The sequence below is a fragment of the Chrysochloris asiatica genome, unplaced genomic scaffold, assembly GCF_000296735.1.
Source record: "Chrysochloris asiatica unplaced genomic scaffold, ChrAsi1.0 scaffold00311, whole genome shotgun sequence".
NCBI lineage: Eukaryota > Metazoa > Chordata > Mammalia > Afrosoricida > Chrysochloridae > Chrysochloris > Chrysochloris asiatica.
In genome coordinates, this window is record NW_006408829.1 from 1125516 (window position 1) to 1131853 (window position 6338).

At 35.5% G+C, this 6338-nt stretch overlaps 1 protein-coding gene across 2 annotated transcripts in view; it reads left to right on the top strand.

The window, feature by feature from the left end:
- The window catches only part of LOC102831324 (uncharacterized protein C4orf22 homolog), a 1137236-nt gene that overhangs the window by 1043211 nt on the left and 87687 nt on the right, over positions 1-6338 (top strand). The gene's annotated exons all lie outside the window — the stretch shown is intronic.

Consider the following 6338-nt stretch of genomic DNA (forward strand, 5'->3'; position numbering starts at 1 on the left):
GTCATCAAGTCTACTCCGACCAATAGAGACTCTGTATAGGGTCTCCAAGGTGAGCTTGAACTGCCAACCTGAGGTTCAAACCAACTTTGCAGTCCAGTGCATTAACCTACAGTGCCACACCAGGGCTCCTCGCACACATATTAAGCAATTGAACATACCGTGCCTTGGATCAGGAGCACCCAAGTCCTCAAACTGACAGCTTTGCTCATGAACACTCTAAAGAAATATTTTGCAGTTTATTTGCCCAATGCAACAGGTCATTGATTTCTTGATTGCTGCTTCCATGAGCACTGATTTTGGATCCAAACAAATTGAAGTGTTTGACTACTTCAATCTTTTCTCCAGTTATCTTGATGTTATTTATTGGTCCAGTTGTGAGAAACTAATTTTCTTTACATTGAGATGTAATCCATACTGAAGACTTTAGTCTTTGTTCTTCATCAGTATTTCAAGTCTTCACTTTCAGCATGCAAGGTTATGTTATCTGAATATCACAGATTATCAATGGCTCTTCCAATCCTAATGCCATGTTCTTCTTCACCTAATCCAGTTTCTCAGATTACTTGCACAGAATACAGATTAAATAAGTATGAAGAAAGAACACAAAATTGGCACACACATTTACTGATTTTAAATTATCCCTTTGTTCTGTTTAAATAATTGCTTCTTGGTCTTTGTTCATAGATTCCTAATGAACACAATTTAGTGTTCTGAGATACCCATGCTTCACAATGTTATTCATAGGTTGTTATGATCCACATGGTCAAATTCCTTTGCATAATCTATAAAGAACAAATAAATATTTTTCTTGTATTTTCTGCTTTTGGCCAAGCTCCATCTGACATCAGTAATGGTATCCCTCATTCCATGTTCTCTTCTGAACTCAACTTGAATATCTGGCTACTCTCTGTTGACATATTGCTATAATAGTTTTTTAAATTATCTTCAGCAAAATTCATTTACATGTGATATTAATGATATTGTTTTATGATTTTTGCATTCCATTGGGTCACTTTTCTTTGGAGTGGACACCAATATGGATTTTTTGCAATCTGTTGGCCAGGTAGCTGTCTTCCAAATTTCTTGACGTAGACGAATGAGTCTTTGCATACAAACTTACAATTTCTGGGATCTTATTTTTCTCCAATCACTTCAGTATTACTTGGACTTTTTCCCTAAATATTATTAATTCTTGATCATATGGTACTTCTTGAAATGATCGAACATCAACCAATTATTTATGATACAATGACTCTGTTCGTTTCTTCCATCTTCTTTTGGTATTACCGGTGTCCTTCAATATTTTGCACATGTTGTTGATGTTGTTAAGTGCCACTGAGTCAGTTCCAACCCACAGTGACCCTGAATAGGGTTTCCAAGTAGCGGCTGGTGAGTTTGAATTGCCAACCTTTCAGTTCAAACCAACTTTGCAGTCCTGCACATTATTTCAATCCAAGGCTTAAGTTTTTTCTTCAATTCCTTCAGCTAGAGAAATGCATAACATATTCTTCTCTTTTAGTTTCCAGGTATTTGTATGTTTTATTATGATGTTTGACTTTGTCTTTGAGAGCTTCTCTTTGACATTTTCTATCCAGCTCTTTTATTCATCATGTCTTCTCGGTGCTTTAGCTTCTCTACATTCAAAAGCAAGTTTCAGAGTCTCTTCTAACATTCACTTTGATCTTTTCTTCTTTTATTGTTTTGTAATGACTTTTTGCTTACTACATGTGGCATATTCTTGATGTCTTCTCACAACTCTTTTGGTTTTGTTTATTAGTGTCTAATGTATCAAATTTGTTCTTGAGATAGTCTCTAAACCCCAGGGGGTATACTCAAGATCATATTTTGACTTCATGGAGTTTTTTAAATTTTCTTCGGCTTTAGTCTGAAATTGAATATGAATAATGGATATTCTGTCTGTACCAAAGATTACCCCTGGTCTTGTTTTGGCATTAATATTGAGTGTCTTCATTGTTTCTTCCCACAGATACAGTCAATTTGATGCCTGTGTATTCCTTTTTGGTGATGCTCAGATAGTCACCTTCTATGTTGTTGAAAACAGTGTTTGCAATAAATAAGTCATTGTTCTTGCAAAATGCTATCATGTCATCTCCAGCATCATTTCATTTCTGTCACCAAGGCCATATTTACCTTATCATAACAATTGATACTTCCTCTTTGTTTGCAACTTTAGCACTCCAACCACTAGTAGTTATTAATGCCTCTTGATTAAGTTTTATCAATTTCAGACTGAATAAGTTGGTAGAATCCTTCTATTTCATCATCATTGGCCTCATATTTTGTACATAAATGTGAATAATAATGTACTAATTGGTCTTCCTTGTAGGCATATGTCTATTATCCTATCACAGGAAACGTAGGTCTTGAAATGTTTTGGTGATAGAATGATGCCATTCTTCTTCAATTTGTCATGCTAGGCATAGTAAACCATATTCCAGTCTCATTCAAAATGTCCAATACCAGTTCATTTCATTTCACTAATGTCTAAGATATACATATTTATGCATTTCTTTTCATTTTTGACAAATTCAAATTTTCCCACATTCTTATTTTATACATTCCTGTTCTGATTTTTAATGGATATTTGCATCTGTTTCTTCTCAATTTGAATTGAACGCTTGCAAATGAAAGTCCCAAAAGCTTAACTCCATCCACATCATTAAGGTCAGCTCTATTTTGAGAAAGTCATTTTTCCCCTGTCATATTTTGACTGCTTTCTAATCTGAGGGCTCATCTTTCAACACTGTATCTGACAACTTTCTGCTGTTTCTCAATAGGTCTTGAATGGTTAATCATTCAGAAGTTGTTTGCCTCTCCTTTCTCCTAGTCTGTCTAGTCTAGAAATTCAACTGAAACTGGTCCACCTTGGGTGACCCTCGTGATATTTACAATACCAGTGGTATAGCATAAAAATACACAAGCTATCAAACATAGTACTACAGACAGATGAATGATGGACAGAAATGTATAGATGAATGTTTTATATATACAAGTTAGGTCGCTGCATTATTCTTAGTCTCTATAGACCAATTGGTTAAGCAAGAATAGTGTTCTGACCTCACTTGTTTATATGAACCATTGAACACTTTATCTGAGCAAAGCAGGCCTTCAAATGAATGTATGTCCTGTGAAAAAGGAAAGCTAGATTAGTATCCTTTAAACCTGTGGTGCTGTAAGAGAACCTCTGGATTGCAAGGCCAGTTTGAACCACAAGATTGTTGGTTCAAACTCACCAACAGCACCTCAGAAACCCTATACAGAGTCGCTATGAGTTGGAATTGACTGGCACTTAACAACAACAACAACAAATTTTGCACTTTTATTTCTTTCTGTATTACTGGTGCTATCCAAGAATAAGCCCCAATGTAAGACTGCTCCCATCTTAACATAGGCTTCAAATGAACCAACACCTTTTTTCCTTGGTTTACTTCTCTACAGTTGAGACAAACATGTATATTTAAAGATAGCTTTGAGTATCATATACAGAAATACAAAAGGGTACGTGAAAGGTCAGGCTATGAAACTTTCAGCTTCTCTTTTTGCCTAAGGATATTTTTCTTACTATGTGGATTCTCACTGCTTTAGCCTGTGTTGTTTCAGTGTTATTTTTGTTATTTCTCCCTGTTTATAGTCTAATTATAACTTCTATCCTGCTTCTCCAGCCTGAGTACAAAGTGAGGTTACATTCCTTTTAATGTTTAAGATAAATTCTAAGACTCTGGTCTGTCCTAATATTCCAACTTTCTAAAACTGTTTATTTCTTCCTAAACATTTTCCCTTAACGTAACTCCAAAGCCCCTAAGATGTCTACTCTATTAGTTTTTATTGATTCATAATAGATTCAAATTAATCACAAATTTAGTTGCTTAAATCAACACCCTTTTATTATCTCATTCCTGTAAGTCAGAAGTCCAGCACAGATTCTTGGCTAGATTCTCAGCCCATGGTCTCACAAGGCCAAAATTAATGTGTCAACAGGGTTTCATTCTTTCCTGTTTCCAGGCTCATTTACAATGTTGGGAGAATTTGGTTCCTTGTGATTCCTTTAGGGCTGACATCCCAGTAGCCCTCTCTATCTTCAGGCAGCAACATCAGGTCCAGTCCTTTTTATGCTGTGAGTTTCTCTGAGCACAACTTCTGTCTTTCTCTTTTACTTTTAAGCGCTGACTTGATTATATTGGGTCCTCCTGGATAATAAAAGATAGCTTTATTATCTTATGGATAGTCATGGATTAGTAAATTTAATTACACTTGCAAAATTCCTTTTTCTAAAGAACAAAATAACTGGCATCAATCAGTGAGGAGAGATCATGGCAAGTGTTTTTATTTCTGTCTAAAACATCTACCTATTCCTAACATGGCAAATCCTGTTTATTAAAAGTGAGCTTCCAAAAGTTCTTCAAAAAACTCCATTATCTTTTCATTTTCCAGGAAATTTTTGAAACTCACTTTTATCTCTGGAGGACACAATTTTTTAAAGAAACATTTCCATTAGAGTCCATTTACTGTTGTCACAAATTGTGCTTGTTGAAACACAGCTTAGGTTCCATCCTTGCCAACTGCTATTGCTTTTAATTTTAGTTGAGTCAATTCTCACTCATAGGGAATCTGTATAGGGTTTCTTAGGCTGTACATCTTTTTTGTGGGAACAGAAAAACTCATCTTTCTCCTATGGAACAGCTGGTGGTCTTGAGCCACCAACCTTGTGACTCACAGCCTATTGTTTGTCAAACAGAGCCACTATGCTCTCTTTCCCAAATTGTCCATATAATTATGGTTAAAACTTACTTTCTCAAAATCATATTCCTTGTCCTATAAAATGATTTCACATCCTAGGTAAACAGTAGCATCAAAACTTGATTATGCATCTGCCCAGTAATATTCCTGTCCACTGAAGAAAAGCATTTTAATAATCTGGAGCACTGTTATTCTTGGTAACGTGATGATGCCTCTCCAGGTACAGCAGCAAAGAAGGAAGTCTCCCCGTATTTTACTTCTCCATTATAGCTCCATGCCTGACTAAGTCTGGGATGGTGACATTGGTTTATAACATCATGTCTCTTTAATTGAAAATCTATTTGAATTTATACAACATTAGACTAGTCCATCTCAATGCACCATTACAGAGTCTGAGCCTGAAGATCTGACCAGTCTCTCTTAAAACATACTTGAATGTCATTTTTTTCCCCTTATTTCTTTTCCTCTCCCATTATTAGTTACTTTTATTTTAATGTAAATCTTTATTTCATCACGTAATCATGCATGGCAAATTATAATTTTAGCACAAGCTAGAAATTTATTCACATATATAAAAGAAAAGTATAGTGATTGCTATGAAGACTTTATAGCTAATAATTGTTGTTGTCATTAAATACCAACAAGTTGGCTTATAGTGACCTAGTATAGGGTTTCTGAGAAGTGGCAGGTGGTTTTGAACTGTTGACCTTGTGTTTCAAAGAAACCTTGCAGTCCTGTGCTTATCTTACAGTGCCACACTGGAGTCCAAAAGTATTAATATTAATAGCTATTGATAGAAAGATCAATAAACCTAAAAAGCATTTCAGAATTCATAATGTATAGGTGACTGATGAAGTTGCTGGTGTATAAGCTCAAAATAGTTTCATATTAACAAAATGTGAGTTGCTAAGACTTTTTAGGATATGGAGAAAATTTTAAGTCAAAGAATGTCATTTCAAATCATTTAAATTTTATAAATCTAGTAGTTAGCTAAGATTTCTTATCTATCAAATCACCTTCTAAAATAAAGATTTTCTAGACATAAATTAAAAAAGAGGACAAAGTACCAATAACTGCTATCAAATTCAAGTCTTCAGTTTCTCTATCTTCTTTAACCTCCATGGCAGTGCCCTTTTCTGACTTTCCTCTTAGGCCCTTGTGCAATTATATTTCCTTCTCAGACTTTTATCTTATATATATATATATAGTTGTTGTTGTTGAGTGCCGTCAAGTCGGTTCTGACCCATAGTGACCCTGTACAGGGTTTCACAGGCTGTAAATCTTTAAGGGAGCAGAAAGCCTCATCTTTCCCCAGCGGAGCGGCTGGTAGTTTCCAACTGCTGACCTTGTGGTTCACAGCCTGATTCGTAACCACTACGCTATATATATTTGTTGTTGTTGTTAAGTGCTGTCGAGTCAGTTTCAACTCATAGGAACCTCATATAGGGTATCCAAGGAGCTGCTGGTGAGCTTGAACTATCAACATTATGGTTCAAAATGACTTTAGAGTCCAGCCCACTAAGCCACAGGCCCACACCAGGACGCCATATATATGGTTGTTCTTAGGTGCCATTGCTTCA